Source organism: Anolis sagrei, chromosome 2 (assembly GCF_037176765.1).
Source record: "Anolis sagrei isolate rAnoSag1 chromosome 2, rAnoSag1.mat, whole genome shotgun sequence".
NCBI classification, from domain to species: domain Eukaryota; kingdom Metazoa; phylum Chordata; class Lepidosauria; order Squamata; family Dactyloidae; genus Anolis; species Anolis sagrei.
Genome location: NC_090022.1, coordinates 38,366,815 through 38,386,363, shown reverse-complemented (window position 1 = coordinate 38,386,363; position 19,549 = coordinate 38,366,815). Strand labels below are relative to the sequence as shown.

Below are 19,549 nucleotides of genomic sequence, written 5' to 3'. Positions count from 1 at the left end.
GATATGGAAACCAACTGATTCACCTTATCTCAGGGAACACATCTTGCTATGAAAGCCCTGCTGTGATATGTTCATTTTAGGGGTGCCATGCATCAGAAAGGATTTAAAGGTACACAACAACAACAACAAGGAGAATAAAGTGAAGGACATAGAATCAGAGAGTTGGAAGAGACTAAAGGAGTAATCCAGTCGAACCCATTTGGACTCTTCTTTCAAAGGGACCCCCAGAGCCTGTAAACAAACATCAGGAAGGCCCTCTATATGCCCCTGTGTGGATGGTGGAACAGACAATAAAATGCAGCCTGAGATTATTTTAATCATGAATTTAATCATAAGTTGTTTACCAGAAATGAAATGTAAACTAAAAAATATTATTTTAAAACAGTTTTGAAAAACAAAATTTTAAAAATTACAAATTAAGTCCATCTGGAGAAACATAGTTCCATGATCTCCACAATGACTGAACTCTATTGGGAAGGAATCCCAGAATTGAGGCTGGACTGCTAATACGAGTAAATGTATGTAAGTTTTCTTTTGGCAATAGAGCACACAACAGGAACTCTATTGAAAATCTCAAATCTAATCATGTGAAGATAGATATTCTGACTCCAAACAATGTAGGGTTTTGTAGGACCTTGAATTAAACTCAGTAAGGTATTGCAACTGGCTCAGGATTGGTGGTGGTCCCTTGATTACACATCCAACAACAAGATGGCTGCTTCACTTTATGGAAGCTATAGATTCCAAGCACTTTCTAAAGGAAACCCTGCATAAAATGTTTTACACTACTCTTAACTGAGAGATAATTAAGACAAGGATCACTCTGGCCAGTTTGCCTTCACTAGGAAGGAGCTTTGTAGGTACACCTGATCAAACTAGGGAAAGATACTCTGGACCACCTCACTTTCAAGCTCTTCGCAGACAGTGGCCAATCTAGAATTGGTTCTGATCCAACTCCCAAATCCAATCTATCTTTTCTACTAGCTGAACTGAACCTACATTTCTTCATAATTATGACAGTACGAAAGTATGTATAAACATCAGAGATGAGTTGGTGTCATGATGAGTTAGCTGCAACCATGTTGGGTCACATATTGATTATTATTTAATAATAATAATAATAATAATATTGGCAGGAAGCCACAACAGAAATTAAAATACACTTTCTAAAGTGTTTCCAAATTCCCAAATACTAATACAATCTATCCTTCATATTTGTAAAGTTTAAATTCTGTGGATTTGATTAATATGTTCTCTCTAGAGATCTCTGGATCCTCCAGTGTAATTCTAGGAAGGAATTCTTCCAGTGTGGTTCTTTTTGTGGAAGTTGGCTATAGAGAACTTGGGAGGCCATAAAGATTCCTAGAGAAGTATTCTCTCAAGTTAAAAAGTCGGGTTTTAAATTTTGTGTTTTTTCCATTTTTGTGGATCCTTCTAATGCAGTCATTCTCAACCTATGGGTCCTACAACTCCCAGAAATCCCAGCCAGTTTACCAGCTGTTAGGGTTTCTGGGAGTTGAAGACCAAAACATCTGGGGGCCCACATTTTGAAAACCACTGCTCTAATGGAAGTTGTACATAGAATCATACTTAAGGTCCTAGAAATGCCTATAGAGAATAACTCTTAGGAGCACTTGGTGCTCCTAAGATCTGGTGGAAACTGACTACAGAGTCAAGCTGGGGAAACTAGATATTCTTAGAGTAGTGTTGTCTCAGTTTTTTTTTAAAAAGGGCACTTTTATTAGTTTTTGCCTTCACAGGGGTTCTGTGTCTCTAATCCCATTGAATGCTGACTGTATTTGCCTAAAGTTTCTATAACTAGACTAGCTTCTAGAGATGAATAAAAAAGATAAATGGTAGTTTTTAGATTTTGTGAGCACGCTAAAACCAGTGAATTCACGCAGCAATAACAAAGAAATCCTTGGCACCGTATAAAACTTATGCATGTGAAAGATCTCTTGCACTGCATACCTCTTTGACACACAACCATGATGTGTTTGGTGTGTGTGGCATGCACATTCATACGTATCTTAATCAAAATCACAGATCTGAAGAGTAATTCAGCATACATGGGGAAGCGACTAAGCTGATTATTAAATGTTCTGCTTGTCTTGAATAGAAATAAAAGAGCCAGAAGCAGATTTAACACAGACAGAATTTGAGATAAGCATAATGTTACTTTTATTCAGGCACATGATGCAGAGCATTTTGTTACTGTGCACACATAAGAAGAGAGCATTCATTAGGTGTGAATGCCAGAGCTGAGAGACATTCTGTTCCTGTTCCATTTTCCAGCAAATGCCAACATTCCCTCCAGCTCTTCTCCACCCATTAAAAAAAAATAGTTTGGGGCTAAAATATTCCGGGTACAATCTGAGCCTTCTTTGGCAAGATGGATTCATATAAATTCACATGCTCTAATGAAAATTGTGTGTGCACACAATGTAATGGTCCTGGCCAAAAAAGGGTAAAAGGCATTGATCAGTATGAATGAAATCCTTTGCTGAAATCCAGGAAGCAAGAGCCGGGAATGGGTTTTCCAAGGAGTAGGCAGATTGCTTACAACTCTTCTCTTATCAATACTTGATGTGGAAGTCTGAGACCATAAAACCATAATGGTCTTCACCAATTGCTACACTGTATCAGGTTTCCAAAATCATGTACATATCTTAGAAACTGCCACTGCTGAAAAAATTCTCACTTATCTTCACAAGTCTCTCACCTGTGCCGAAAAAGCAAGGATGTAAATCTTTGATTATTTTTATCTTGTATTATTTTGATCTTGTGTCCAATGACAAGTAGTTTCAGTTGTTTTCTCCCCACCTCTTTCATTGTTATTCACACCCTCCCCCCCAAACCAGTGGTTCCCGACCTTCAACTCCCAGAAATCCTAACAGCTGGTAAACTAACTGGGATTTTTGCGAGTTGTAGACCAAATGCCTGGGGACCCACAAGTTGAGAACCACTGCCCTAAACCTTTAAAAAGGGCTTTGGACAGATACCATGACTGTTCATTTTGAGCACAACCGAAAGCATGTTTCTGCTGATTTTGAATATCTCAAATATAATAATACCTGGCTATTCATGCCCTGCCCTGACCACTTCAGCCCTAGTTTGGAGAGCAGCTCTTTTTATAAGCAAAACTTTTCTAACTTTTCAAAAGAGCTGAAGTAGCATTGACTGGCAGAGCATTTCCCCAAGTCTTCCAGTTAAAGGGGAATTTCTGTTATCACCTGCCATTTCTCTCAGTAAAGCATGGTAGCAAAGTGGGCCACTGCTGGGGTAGGTAGCATTTTTCCTTTGTACCCCAGACACTAAACTGTGGTTCTGGGATTTCCGTTTTTGGAAAGTTCTTGCTTTTGGAAAGAAGTGCAGGCACTTCCTTCCTTGTACCATTATATTGCCTTCTACCAAAAAAAAGTACACCCAGAATGCAGACACAAGGAAATTAATCAGAGTAGCCCCATGTCCTTGAAAATAGTTCTCTATCTGAAGTGAGGCCAGAGAATAGTATTGGAAAGACATTCCACTGCAAGTTTAAAGATACAGAAGCACAAGAAGAGATTTTGAAGTTCAGTTAATTCAAAGCCATTAGTAGTTAGTACATGGGCAACAAACTGAATAGGCATGTAGGCTATATAGCCACAGTCTTCTCTAGGATTATAATAATTACTGCATTTCTACAGTTATTATTGTCCACATTTTCATCGATCCACCCATCCATTCATCAGTCTATCTATCTGTCTTAACATATGCAAATTTAACACAAATGTTTCCCCTTTTGCAATGATGCCACCTTAAACTTAACAATGAATTTGGAGGCCATGTGGGACTTCTTTGATTCAGAGCTTTTCTGTGTTTTATATCCTCTCTTGCTCTATCCCTTGCATACAAACATGCACAAAAGCTGCAATTTGTCAAACAATAAATGAAAAAATATAGACCAGTAACCCTGCTTTTTGTTCCTTATGTGTCTGCTATGTCCTAGTTATATAAAGGACATGTCATGCATGCTAGTGCCCTAATTTCTAGAAAATCTTGAAATTTCTGCCTATGGGATTAAATGTGTATACACTCTACGAACAAGAGGATCCAGCCCTTTTGAAGCTGGAACACATCCATTTAAACATCAAACCAAGAAAATGCATAGCTTTATAAACCAAAATCAAAACAAATCAAATAGCAGTCTGAATTATAATTTGTGTTGTGATCTAAATATTCTTCAAATAAATTTATCCTTGCTATTGCAACTTGTTTTTAAAAAAATCAATTTAGGTTTGATGCACCAAATGGATTTCTATTGTGAACCAAAGCAGCAGATGAGTTTGGAATGTGAAGGAATGAAAAAATTAGCCTGCGATGTGCCCTGCAATGCGTGAGTGTATGTTTTGAAATATTGAACCAATCCAGAGCTAATCTTTAGGCTGCCACTGGAGTTCCCAAAACGATTACCACTATTGCTTCAAATAAATAACAAAATAATACAAATGGCATGTTCATGGTTAAACAACAAGTGGCATTGGAGAGATCGGATCAAAATAATGAAGGCGTCTCAGCAAGGATCCATGGTGAAACTCTGATCTCCTTCACCTTTGAAGGTAAGGAATGCAATCTTAAATTAGACAAAGAAAGGGGTGACTTGCCGGCAGCATCCCAAATGGAGACCAGAAAGATAAACCGATTTAAACAAGACTTTATGCTACTAGAAAAAAAAGAGAGGCGGGGAGAGCTATATGTTTTCAGCTAAATGAGACTTACTGGAGGTAAGCAGCCTTTCAAAATATCACTTAAGATACAATCTACCAAAGAATTTTGTCTCTGCTACTGTTAGAAAGATGAAAGGAGGACCAAAAAAAAAGGAAGGCTGAAAATGTTTAAAAAGGTTCTAGTGATTGTTTTAAAGCTAAGTAGAAGAGGAATATAAACAAGCAACCTTTCACTAACAACAGTGAAAGAGGAGGTGAATCAAACATAAAGTTTCCGTCTTCTGAAAGGCAGACTATAAAAATCTCTGACAAAAGGCACTTATGAAGAACAAAAAGTGTGTGAAATTTTTACATGGAAGTTATGTATTATTTTTTATTTAAATGTATTTTAGTTAGATATACAGGTAACCATCAAAATTTATTTTGTATGTTCAGCTTATTGTATCAATATACTTACATGGTTAAAAGTTTACGCTGATTTATTATTTACAGTATTTATATTCCACCCTTCTCACCCCGCAGGGGACTCAGGGCGGATTACAGTGCACATATACATGGCAAACATTCAATGCCATAGACACACAATATATGTTGACAAACACAGGCAATTTAAGCTTGATGAGGGTATGTTCGAATTCTGGCCACTGGGGGAGCTGTTGCTTCACGGTCCACTTATGGCACCGAATCCTTGATGGAGTACTTCCTCATTATTTCACCCACTGCTGGAGATTTTTATGGCATTGTAAATTAGTTAAATTAGCCTCCCCACATAAGCGGTACCTAAATTTCCTACTTGACAGATGCAATTTCCTACTTGACAGATTTCCTACTTGACGGAATATTTTGGGCTGCAAAGGTTGACAGCAAGCTAAACAAATGGTTGGGAGCTTACTCCCACCGACCCGGGATGGCTTCGAACTCATGATCTTTCGGTCAGTGGTGATTTAATGCAGCTGGTTCCTAGTCAACTGTGCCACAACCCGGTCCACATTTACTTTTTGATCCTTCCAATGCACATGCACTCCGGTCAGGTCTGTTGTGATTACCCAATTACAATGTTTATGTGTTTATATCTATACAGACTGCATGCAAGCATTGTTGTTTTTGCTCCTGCCGGTTTTTTATAGTCACTAATTTTGTAAAATTTTCTGGTATTTCTGATACAATGTTATGGTATGCTCTGGTATGGGAGGAGGTTCATAGATGTGACAACATGAGTTACCATTGTGGATGATACCTACCCTAGTGACTAGTTCTATCTGCCTTCTGGGCTTTTTATACTGACATATTGATATTTTTCAAGCACAATTTTATTTCTTCCCATTTCTGTTTTTTTTTTTAAGTCCTCACGAAAATTCACATTTGTCTTTGTATACGTTCACCCAATTTACAAATTTCTGTATGCAATTTTCTTGAAAGTATGGCTTTTTGAAGATCCTTCTCTCATATATATATATATATATATATATATATATATATATATATATATATCTTCTGCCAGGTCCCCCCCCCTCCAAATGTTCACACATCTTTCTACACCATTTTTTTTATCAGAGAAAAGAAAAATCAAAGAATAATTGCATTCTATTCCACATTTTAGTTCAGGAAGTGCCAAGAAGGTCAGCTCATTTTAATGTAATATCTAAAGTTCTTACAGCTGATATGGAGTCTGACATTCACTTGTAATAAAGAAAAGGTATAAATGTAACTGCATTCTACACACAAAAGGCAAAGTACTGTTTGAACCTCATTCTCACAGAAAATCAGTGAGTGCCTATCCTATTTAAGCATCCAAGTTCTCCTAACATAAATGCAGCTTTGAGTCAATTCCATTGAACTGGATGGCAGAATTCAGAAAAAAAAATCATCATAAACAATATTTTAATGATATGTTAGTGATTATGAGGATCATTTCTGTCTTGTTCATTTATGGTATGTTCGTTTATAATTTACTGAGTTGCTCTTGATTTGTTCACTGATTTGTTTCCATATTGCTGTTGACATTGAATGTTTGCCATTGTGTATTTTGTTGTGAGCCGCCCTGAGTTCCTTCGGGGAGATTGGGTGGGCTATAAATAAAGTTTCATTACATTTCATTTCAAAGATGTTCTAAGAATCAAGAGTTGAGCATCACTGCATTAGATACAGTTTCATAACTCTGTAATCTATATTTTTTATTTAACCAATGGACTACTTGGTAGTCTAAGCAGAAGTAGAGTGGACAGTCTTATTCTTTCTTCACAGTTTTATTTATTCTCCCCAAGTTGCTTTGCCATCATTGGGATTCCCTATATCTTTTGGAGCTTACAATTTTTCCTGTTCGATGAACATTTCTGACAATGTCACGTGGATTTTGCTTTCTAAAACACACACACAAAGATACACTTTTAATATAGACTGAGACTATATATTGCCATTCACAGCCCCTTTAACCTTTCAGTGTCTACCCTGAAATTACTATAATTCTTCCAAAATAAACTGATTGTGAATTGCAAGTAGAGCTCCTGCATTATGAGCTCTTGGTATATGGTTTCTGGATCATGGGATTTTAATGTTTATACTAGGATGATTTTATGCTTGTCTGAATGTTTAAATTGTATACATGTCTTAAGTTTAATTATTTTAATTGATTTTAAGTTCATAGTTATATACAGTAATTACTGTAGTTATAATGATTTCTTTGTGTACTGTATGTTGGAATTGAATTTTTGCCATTAGCATGTTGTAAACTGTCTTGCGTTCCCCCAGGGATGAGAAAGGCAGTATATAAATACAGTGAAAAAATAAATAATAAATACTACCATTTGTCCTCATCTGTTTGCAGAGTCCCATAACTAAGTCAAACCAAGATTTGGGGCTGATTTTCTCCTTACACAGTAGCGTACACGGTAGCTTACTTTAAAATGAAAATGTGATCTTTTCATTTGTGGAGACAACATTTACATTGTTCCATTGTTTGAGAGACTCAGAAATTAACTTTTGAACAACTGTAGAAAGTGAGTCTTCCTACTGATCAATCAATACTTCAAAATGATTATTTGCCTTTCATTTTCCTGTTAAAGAAATAGATTCCAAATTCTGATTTATTCATATCTATGTGAATATACAGTATTATACTTCAACACTAGTGTGTGCTGTTGGACAAAACATGGGAAATCTTATACAGGAAACAGATTACAACACTAAATTTAACAGAAATGTGGTTTAGTTAAGTCAATGACTCTACATAACGATATGTAGAAAAAATGGCAAAATGCAAAAAATGATATGTAAACATGCTTCTTGTTTTTACATCTTTGTACTTCATTCAGTGATTTAATAATTGATTGCAGGTTGGACTGACATTGAATTCTGCTGTGCTATTAATTGGCATCATTCAAATTAGCAAGTTTTTTTTTAAAAAAACTTACCATCCAAATTTGATTTATTATGCTAAGCACAGAACAATAAACCAAGTAAAAGTATTCTTATGTGCTGCTTACTAATGACAAGCATAATTAACATAAGATGTGCAGAAAACTTTTCACCCACCATATGGTACAACAACCATTACAGGAACATTTCTAAACTGTAAAACAAGCTAAGATTTGTAAACCAGCTTTATATAAGATAGCTTATAGTGCAGCTAGATTTAGATTGATGGCAAGAATTAAATACTTTTCTAAAATATTAATGGTCTTTCATAGATAGACAGGTACATGTTGTACACACACATTTTGATTATTTATTATCTTTCTTAAAATTTTAATTGGTTGCATGTTCATCAGACAGCAATAGTGGAGCATATTTTTATTTTAGAGAGCAGTCTATGGGGTGGTGTCTTTGTCCTAAAAGACAGCATATAAATATTTAAATAAATAGATAAATGAATATACAGTAGTCTGAATCCCTAAATTTACAAGATGGTGATTTCAAAAATTTGTCACAAGTTCCCATCTAAATGTTTACACACACACACACACACACACAGAGAGAGAGAGAGAGAGAGAGAGAGAGAGAGAGAGAGCACCTGTATTGTTTTTGCCATCATAACAGTGTAATATATTCAGGCAAAAGTTGTTGAGGAGGGGAGAGGAGTGGACCCATAATGGCAATAAGCAGAGATATTGTAGTTGTCAGCCATTTGTCCTCATAGGCCGAAGGGGCTTTCAGAAAGAAAAGATATGGGACTTAATCCTTTCCAAATCCCTAATCCTAGTCCCCAGCATCTTGGAACTCCCAGAATTGCCAGCAGATACTCAAGGATGTTCTCAATACAATTATTTAATCTGCCTATTGGAAAGTTTTTTTTAAAATATGTGTGTGTTGCACAAGGAATCACTGTAGTCTTCATCCACTAATTTAACAGGGTTGTACTGACTATTTTTATTAGAGTTTTACCAATCAGCATGTTTAAAAATGACAGCTTATATGGGTAATGCTTCAAATATTGAAATATGGTTTTAGGAAAGAATGGTTCAAATCCAGATTCAGCTATAGAAACCCACTGAGTAATCTTGGGCAAGTCATACACTCAGCCCCAAAGAAGTCAATGCCAAGCCTCCTTTTGAATAAATCTTGCTGAGATTTCTTTTTATTTCTTGGTTTAAATAATAGGCTTAGAAAACTGTAGGACAAGGTCACCACAAGGAGAAAATTATTTGAAGACACATAGCAATGATGTTTTCAATAGGTCTGTTCCACAAATGATGGGACAAGCTTGACGTATGTAAAAAGTCACTATATAAGACTATTTAGAAACACACACCCCAATGCCACAAAGTACTGTTTATAAAGATATTTTTAAAGTTGATAATCAGCTAAAGGGGCTGGGGCTGGAAGCAAACAACATCCCAAAAGTAACAGAAAGAATTCTGTCAAGTTGAGGCCAATTGGTTACAGGGAAAAATTTGACATTTCCACCAGTTAAATGTTGCTTACATAAATCCTACAGATGAACGATTTGCAATGCTACAGTTTCATAATGCCCTTTCGCACCATCTAAACATAGCCCTGGAATTCCATTCTATCTTGACTGCACCCTATGGGATTTAATTGGATTTATCGTCTGGTGGGGCATTAGAGCTCTTTGGCTGAAAGTCTCAGTTTCCCTCCAAAAACTGGAAATCTGAATATTCCAAATATTATTGTCATGGCAATCAGAATGGACTCATATCACTATAATTGGGTAGTATAAAAAAGCACTAGTTCTGAGTGAGTCTACTAAATTCTTTCCCCAGCAGCATTCCTATGAGGAGGAAACAGAAAGCTTCTAGGGTGTTTTGTGGTTTTCAAGCTTTATTGCCATGTCCTAGCAGCATTTTTCCTGAAGTTTTGCCTGCATCTGTGGCTGACATCTTCAGCAGATCTGGATGCCAGGCACAGATGCAGGCAAAATGTCCAGAGAAAATGGTACTAGAACATGGCCATACAGCTCAGAAACCACAAAACACCCTAGAAGCTTTCCATTTGGCTTGGAAATCACACAACACTGCAGTGATTCTGGTCAGGAAAGCCTTCAACAATACATTGAAAGTTTCTACTTTGGAACGAACCATAGTTTCACGTGATGTTCATACTGATGGGGAATTGTGATATCAGTTACATCCTAACCAGCCTGCAGTGTTAAAATACTGTTCAACATTTATACTACTATGAAATTTATTGGTCCACACAAACACTGTTTTGCTTAACTACTCTTCCTAAATAAAGGCACAGTACAAATTGAGCATTCCTTATCCAGAAATTCAAAATCTCATTGGAGAATTGTGATACCTTTGCTTATTACGAATTGTATAATATTACCTTCAGGCTATGTGTATTAGGTTTATATGAAATATAAATGAAATTCTTGTTTAAACCAGGCCCCATCTTCAAGGATATCTCAGGGTGTGTGTGTACACACATACACACATATGTGAAAATGCAAGTACTACAATTTTTTAAAAAAATCAAAAATCTGGCATTTTGGACAAGGGATACTCAACCTGTATTAGGACGCCAAACGCAAGAGGTCATTTTAACAATGTAATGATTAATGTAAGTGACCAACAGTGTTGCAGATTTCGAAGAGACATGAATGAAAGGCGAAAGGGAGAAACATAACAAGTGGAAGGTGCGTCAAGCCAACCCTAACCAGAACCACCTTCCACTTGGAAATTGATGTCCTCATTGCGGAAGAACGTGCAGATCAAGAATAGGTCTCTACAGTCACCAATGGACCCACCACCAAGACACTACACCTGGAAGACAATCATACTCGGACATGAATGATCACCGATGATGATGATTATTATTTTGATTTATATTTATATGTCAGTGTGGCATGATAGCTTGAGAGTCCTGGATTGGGACTCAGGAAGACAAGGGTTTGAGCACACCAAAAGAAACTTGATGAGTGACATGTCAAACTTACACTCTCTCAATCTTAGAGGAAGTCAATGGTAAATCTACCAAGAATAAATGTTGCGAAGAAACCGTCACAAGTGGGTGGGTGAGAGACAACATATCAGACTGTGGCAACAACAAACTTTTCTTAAGCTCTTCAAGACAGAGTAATAACCAAGTAAAATACAATGCATCATAATATTTTAAGAAATAGCTAAAACAGGATGCTAGCCATAAAGCACTTACATTTTAAATTTTGTTGGGTTTTGTTTATTTCAATACTGTTTAGATTATCGATTATTTTTGTTTCTGAAGGTTGTTTTTCCAAATGTTTTCAAATTGTTTTAATGTCTACATCAATTTTAATTTTAATTTTTTCAGCATCATATATGTGATGGACCAGTTATTAAAGGGTGGTGCTCATCTCCATTTCACAACAAAGAGCTGGCGTTCTCCATAGACACTTCCAAGGTCATGCGGCCAGCATAACTGCATGGAGTGCTGTTACCGTCCCGCAGAAGCAGTACTTATTGATCTACAGACATTAACATGTTTCGAACTGCTAGGCAGGCAGAAGCTGGGGCTAACAGGGGGAGCTCACTGTGCTCCCCAGATTCGAATCACCAACCTTTCAGTCAGCAAATTCAGCAGCTCAGTGGTTTAACCCACTGCGCCACCCTGGACCTGTTATTAGAGTATAAAAAATTAAGAAGAAACCCACATATAGTTGTCTTCTTTGCACTGTTTGTTCTTAACATGCCATCACTCAGATGTGTTGTAAAATTCTTATTATTCACTCCTTCATAACCTTGTTGGCTATGAGTGAGAAAGTTGAAGTGCATCAGTTCTGGGCACCAAGTTCAAGACAAGATCTATTCCAAACAGTTTTTGTGGGAAAATTCATGGTGCAAATATACTTCTAATAATTTACATAAAACCATTTGAATATTCCTATAGTGATGAAGATAAAACACAATTCAAGCTCTTTTTTGTAGAAAGGAATGATGTCTGCTACATAACTGTACATTTAGAATTTTTCCATTTTCCATCCCGCCTTTAAACACACCTTCACAATTTAGTGAGCAGCAATGCTTTCCCTAAACTAATGAGAGCCTCTCTCATGACCCAAGAGCATTCACTAAATAATTATTAAGCTTTAGAGGCAGTTTCTTTTTTTCCCTTCCTTCCTGCCTCCCCCCCCCCCCCCCGCATCCCCCATAAATTGCAATTCAATAAAGTTTATTTGCTTGAATGCCTAACTCACTTTCAGGGACACACAACTTTTGGGACTGGCTGGAAATTGTTTACCAAGTACTGATGTAGAGATGCAACAGGTAGCTATTACAAAAGATTGGCAAGGAATGTTTCAAATTCCTAGTAGTCAGAATGCACCTGGGGAAAAGTCGCTTTGTTAATCACCCATACACAGCATCTAGATAACATGGTCTGAAGAATCAACCAGGTTGATTACTCCTCGCTTCTCCCTAGGAGCAGGTGTTAACACAGGAGGGAAACAGTTCCATTTTTCGCCCTCAATGTAAATAATGGCTGAGGAATTGGGATGGGAATCCATATTTTACTTTTTCTTGCAAAAGAGGTGTGTGTGTGTGTGTGTGTGTGTGTGTGTGTGAAAACCCAGTTAATCTACTGGTAAGAAGTATTTCACATTTTCATAAAGCATTCCCCATTTGCAAAGCATAGTTTTGTAAAAATTGTATAAGCAATCTTTGTAAAATATAAATATTGGATAACTTATTTCTGCATAAGGTGCCTCTTGATTTATGGCTATCTCATGATTTGCACAGGTTGTTTGCATCTTTTGAAATCAATTTCCTCCTATGTTTGCCATATGCATGTGCTTCATTTCTTGCTAAAATGCATAGAAATGAAAGGGGAGAAGCTGTAATTGTGAACCAGCATAGTGTATTGGTTTTTAGTGGACAATGAATCTGGAGTCCAGGGGCAGATCTACCACGGCCAATCTGGCATGGCATATATTGGATTGGCCCTAGGTTGGGTCAGACATGCACTCTCCTGGCCACTGCAGAGTTAAGAGGTAGTCCTGACTGCCTAGCAGCACTGAAAATAGTTCAGCACCACTGGAGTACCTTCCCATCCTCTGTGTCATAGTGGTCTCCAGCTGTAACATTGTGACATGTGTCCTACCTGTTGGCTGTTGCCTATAATGATGTCAGGAGGAGCAAGGGGAGATGAAGGAGGAGGAAGGAGAAGGAGAATCTCCTCCCATCTTTCCCACCTCTCTTCCTCAAATGTCTCATTGCCCTAGACGATGTCACTGCACGTATCAGATGGTAAGTAGGATCCATGTCATGGACCGAAACTGCATAACACAGAAGATGGGAGGAGCTGCTAAGTGCCATCCCCTCAGAAATATAGACTCAGAAATATGGGCTGACAGAGAGAATAGTTGTGGCTAATTCTATTCTGGAAGTAGTCCTGCTATTTAGATGGGCACAAAGTCGGGGGATACTCTGAATTATGGGCCAAAATGTGGAGTATCCTCCGAATTAGGTTAATGGTCTTGCTCTCTGTCACTCCTGGCCAGCTTCATGCAGAGTTTGGCCTCCACAGAGCTGAGGCTTATCTGACCTAAATGGTCAGTATAGATGTGTTACAGGATTTGAATCCTCACTCAGCTTTGGAACTGCAGTGGGTGAACTTGGACAAGTCACATCCTCTCAGCTTCAGAGAAGGCAGTCTCTGAAAAATCTTGCCAAGGAAACACTACAATAGGTTGCCATAAGCAAGAAATGATTTGAAGCAAACAACAGGGTGTCATGACAATCCTTTCTCATGGAAGACAAAGAAATTAGCAAGTTGTTCTTTATATCTTGACCCAGAAGCAGCACTTGAAAAAATATCCATAGCCCTTTGGATCAGGGCCTAAAGATTTGGAGCTCCTCCAACTCCAAATCTCAAATGTACAATAATATATTTTTTTCTGTTAGATTAGTGATAGCAAATAAGGAAAACTGCAAGGAGGCAACCCTGATTATAGAAGTAAAACAACCCAAAAAAGATGAGCCACCAAATTATCTCAGATTGAGAATAATGCTATATCACAGTATACTCCATCTGAACCAGAAAATGCACATCTTTATTTAAACACCAAGGAAAACTTAGTCTCTTTAACAAAGTAGGTTTGCCATTTGAAAGACCGCATATTTAAAACCAAATTCAGTGTTTTGTCTTACCCATAAAGTCTGGTTAGTGTAACAGAAAAGCCACTAAAGATATGCCGTTTATCTCCACATTTAAGTTATTATCTTTATCTTATGTGGACAGACACAGCTGCTGTGTCTTTCAGATAGCTAGAAACTGAAAGGAGCCCTTTCCTCTTATTGAAATAAACAGTAACAGCAGCAGTCACTATGTTGAAACGATGAGCTCTTCTTTGACATACACACACACACACAACATGAAGTGTCACACTTACAAACAGCGGCTTTCGAAGGAGCAAGGCATGAACATGGGGATTCTGAGTGCCTCCATCTTTGTCCCCTTCCTGCTTAAGGTGTTCTGCAAAGCCCTTGGGGAAGAGTCAAAGTCAAACCAAGTCCTGGCACTGAAAGTGTCTCTAGGGGTGGCACTTGATAAAGGTCTTGGCAACGCCAATCCAAGCAGAGCTCAGAGCTCCAACGGTGTCTCGGTGCCTCTGCATTAGCAGACCTGTTTAATCCAGCACCTACCTGAGCCCGAGAGAGAAAGTATTTTGTTCTATCAGGAAATGTGGGAAGAGGAAAGAACTGCAGAGAGGAGAATGGATTTTGCATGACTGTGATTTTTAAAATTTCAATGGTCAGGCTCTCTTCAGCTCTAAGTTGCAGCTATCAAAAATTTCCAGTAATGTGAATAGATATATAAATATTGAAACATGAAAAAATTGCTTTAGGAAATAAAGAAATGATAAAAAGGGGAAAACAATGGGTAAAGTTTCATCTATATTATGTAACTGACATAGCAGCTGTTAAGCATTGATATGTCAAAATACATTAATATTAATAATAATAATAATAATAATAATAATAATAATAATAAATGTGCAAATCACACTAATTTCCAATGGCTCACTTGATCTTCATGGGTGAATAGTTAAGTGTTTGCTACATTTAGGTGCAAACAGTTAGCTCATTTCTGAGCTAGGCCAAATGGAGACCTGGCACTTTTTGTTTGTTTAGTCACAGACCATCAGGTTTTGTTATTTCACTCCTTAGAAATAGTGTGGTAAGACCCCAGTTTAAAATACAGTAAAACAACAAACATAGCTCAGTGAAGTATTAGACATGCTTTCATCAATGCTTTGTGGATTCTATGCCCTTGCTCATCAGCTATAATTTGCATTATTCATTCCCTTGTTATTGTGTACAGTTGGCCAGGTTTCATGACAGTTCTTGCCATAGGTTATTGGGCACTGTTTTTGAATTTAAATTATTGTTTTATATGCTTTTGGTTTTATTCTGTATTGTATTGTTTATTTTATGCAATGTTTTAGGCACATTGTGCCATATGTAAGCCGCTCCAAGTCCATTCAGGGAGATGGAGGCAGGGTATAAAAATAAAGTTGTTGTTGTTATTTATGGGGGCTCTCTCAATATTAAATTGATCTAAACTCTGTTACAGATTAATTAGTATGTTCCAAATTAATCACATTCAGAGTTTAAAAGCAATTTATGAGAAATACAAAGTAACTTGTAAGTAAGAAAAATGAAACTAAGTTATGTTATATAACTTCTAACCAAGGTGAAAGACAAAAGTGCAAAAGCTGGGTTGCAGTTAAACATAAAAAAAACAAGATTATGGCAACCAGACTGATTGATAACTGGCAAATAGAGGGAGAAAACATGGAGGCAGTGACAGACTTTGTATTTCTAGGCCCGAAGATTACTGCAGACACAGACTGCTGCCAGGAAATCAGAAGATGTTTACTTCTTGGGAGGAGAGGAATGATCAATCTCGATAAAATAATGAAGAGAAGAGACATCACACTGGCAACGAAGGTCTGCATAGTTAAAGTAACTGTATTCCCTGTAGTAACCTATGGATGCAAGAGCTGGACCATAAGGAAGGCTGAGCGAAGGAAGATAGATGCTTTTGAACTGTGGTGCTGGGGGAAAATTCTGAGATTGTCTTGGACTGCAAGACGATCAAACCAGTCCATACTCCAGGAAATAAAGCCCAACTGCTCACTGGAGGGAAGGCTGTTAGAGGCAAAGATGAAGTACTTTGGCCACATCATGAGAAGACAGGAAAGATTAGAGAAGACAATTATGCTGGGGAAAATAGAAAGAAAAAGAAAGAGGGGCCAACCATGGGCAAGATGGATAGATGATATTCTTGAAGTGACTGGCTTGACTTTGAAGGAACTGGGGTGGCCACAGCCGATAGGAAACTCTGGAGTGGGCTGGTCCATGAGGTCATGAAAAGTTGGAAGTGACTGAACGAATAATTAACAAACAACCATAACTTAAAAAGCAACAACTTCACTATTGTGTTGAAAAGTTGTCTGGCCTCATCACAATAGTAGAGGAAGACTATCTCCTGGTTAGGTGCTGCATTTTGCTATGCTTGACATTGCTTGATATTTTAAAAAGGTTTTTCTTTTAAAAATATCCCAAATATGTATTTTAGGCTCAATGGACACAACCCAAATTTGGGGCACAACTCACATTTACCAAGTCTCATCCTAATCTTCTAACCATTACACCATATTGTCTCTTAGCAGTACACCGTGTACAGGTTAAAAGAGGGGAGGAATCAGAAGGATGATCAGCTCAATTAGAGACTATCTGACAATAAAATGTCCCTTATCCAAGAATTATCTTAAAAAATCTGTGATCTGAGGCTGAACATTGAATGATACCCCCTCTCAACCATCCATGGCACAATGGCGAGTAGAAAAAGGCAACAAAGACCAATCTCACAAACTCCTTGGCAATCAAAATGCAATAGTAAATAATTTGACATCCTTTCACCCTGCTATCATATTTGCCACCACAGACAATACTCTCATTTTATATAAATATGTTAGGATCAGCTAAAGAGGCACAATTTCAGGAAAACTTCAGCATAGTAGTTAACAAAAGAAACCCTCAAAATCCATCTTGACCTTGTCCAGAGAGAGGCAAGGGAAAGCTTATCTGGCTAGAGATGGATGGAGTTTCCAGCCGTCACTGGACAAAAACCAATATATTAAAATGAGTCCTAGTTTTGTTTTTAAAAGAAAACACACACATAGGTCATTGATTTCAAAACTGTTCTTCAAAAGTTATTCAAGGTAAAGGATGAATCATTGCTACAGGTGGAGTGATAGAACAGGTACAGGTGGGGTAAACATGCTTTCCTTGTTTGTGTGAACAGGGATACTAAGGGCAAAGTCAAACTATACTGAGCTGGTTTTTAGGGTGTTCTTCACATAATTCACATCAATTCGCCTCTGCTATTAGCTTATCACTTTGCTTGCATGGTTTCTTGTGATTATACTTTTTAGAAGTGCTTTTTCCTTTTAATCATTTGGATCCAGACTCTCAGACTATTAAATAGCAAAAGCTAAACTGATATGATTGAGGTTCTTATGCCAGAATGGTTTTTATATCACAACCTTAAGTGACCTTGTAAGCTTTCTTCAAAGTACTTGAAAAACATGGTGCTTATATTTTGAGATTACTTGTGAATGCTGATAAAATGACATTTTTTCAATAAAGCCATATAAACAGCACAAGGAAGAAACTAATCTCTGAAAGGTGGAAGGCAGTATTAATCTGAGATTATCACTGTAGCGATCCCCTCTATTATTCAGAAAATGTTAGTACCTTGTTAGAATGAAAACTGCATTTGTATTACTTGGGTTCTATCTGCTTTGGAAATATTATTGTCAACTATGTTCATAAGCTGCAGTAACCCAGTTTTCATTGAGATAAACAAGATAAAGCAAATATTGAATGAAGGCCTTGTTCAATTGGGTGTGGTTCCAAAGCACAACTTGACATAAAGCACAAATGATACTGGAAAATCTATTATCAGATCTCTGTACATATGACCCCCATATCCATAGGGACATTTATCCTTAGGTCCTCCAGCATGATTCCATAGCAGGTATGAGCAAACTTTTTAGAGAGGGGGCCACATTCCGGGAAGTGTGAGGGCTGTGTGGGCAAACGGTGCGTGGGGGGCAGGCATGTAGCCGGGGGTGGGGCTTGAGGGGCTTCAGCCCCCCCGAAATTCTCATGGTGGTTCGCGAAAAGGCCTTACTGGTGCAATATTTAAACCGTTATGTTTATACATATCATGATCTGATCACCATGGGGGTACTGGGGTAACTATACAAAAGGTTTGCTAGGGTAGACCCTCTTTCGCTCAGACTCAGCCCCCCCAAAAAAACAATCAGCCCCCCCTGAATTGAAATTCTGGCTATGGGCCTGGGGGGGGAGCATTTGGTGCGAGGAGAGGGGTGAAAAAGCATGGGGAAGGAAGAGAGGGAGCATAGGGTAGAAAGGAGGGGTACAAGAGGAGGCGTGAGGCATAAGAGAAGGGAGGAAGAGTGAGAGCAAGGAAAAAAGGGGGGAGGGAGAGAAAGGCATAACAGAAGGGAGGAAGAGGGAGTGTGAGGAATAAGAGAAGGAAAGAAGAGAGAGTGCAAGATAGAAACAAGGGGGCGAAAGAGTTCAAGGCAGAAGAGAAGGGAGGAGGAGAGAGAAAGAGAGAGGATGAGACAGGACAGGAAGGAGAGCGAAGGCAGGGAGGGGAGGAGAGTAAAGGCATGCTCAGCAGAAGCCACAGAGCTTGATCCCTCCCTGGCCTCCTCCTCCTTCCCCTCTGTTCTGTTGCCTGCCTTGCTGGGAAATGCAGCCCCTTGAGGTTGTTCCTCTGGCTCCAAACCAGGCCTGAAAAAATGACCCCAAAGGACTGCATCCAGCCCACAGGGCTGGGTTTGCCCATGCCTGTTCTATAGCAATCTTGGAGTTCACGTCCTTCATTCCAGTAGAGCCCTCTTATTTCATGCATCTATGCAAAGTCCAGGAGAATATCTCCTGGTGGTAGGAAGGCCGTACAGTACTGTTTTTAAAAGTGAATGACAGTCATAATGGGGCAGGGAAGAATTTGGATTGGGATCACAGAACAGAGAAGGGAAGAGTTTCAAACGTGTCTTTCAGTCTGCATGCACTCCAACATTTCACAAAAAAATCAGGCAATGTAGTCAAGATTAGCAGCATCACAATGTAGCCAAGAACGCAAGAGCTGTTAATGAGGAATCATACACAACTTAAGAAAAGCTGCAGCAGTTTGTTTTTACCTGAAACTACTGGCAAGAACACGAGTCCATTACCTCACCTCCCTCTTGCTGAATTGACTGAAAGCAAAATACTTTTCTAATTGTAACTGAGTTTGCAGTAACTGGAGTAACCCGAGGACAAAGGAGAAAAATTGGAGGAAGAGAAAGAAACCTGTGATGTATCTAA

At 38.2% G+C, this 19,549-nt stretch overlaps 1 protein-coding gene across 6 annotated transcripts in view; it reads right to left on the bottom strand.

Moving 5' to 3' along the window:
- Window positions 1–19,549, bottom strand: part of MITF (melanocyte inducing transcription factor) — a 184,769-nt gene that overhangs the window by 79,511 nt on the left and 85,709 nt on the right. Inside the window, exon 1 of one of the 6 annotated variants that reach the window (XM_060766377.2) lies at window positions 14,530–14,552. The exons of the other annotated variants lie outside the window; for them this stretch is intronic. The gene's annotated coding sequence lies outside the window, so the exon portion shown is untranslated. Of the gene's footprint in view, window positions 1–14,529; window positions 14,553–19,549 lie in introns of those variants that run through there. 6 annotated transcript variants of the gene reach the window in all.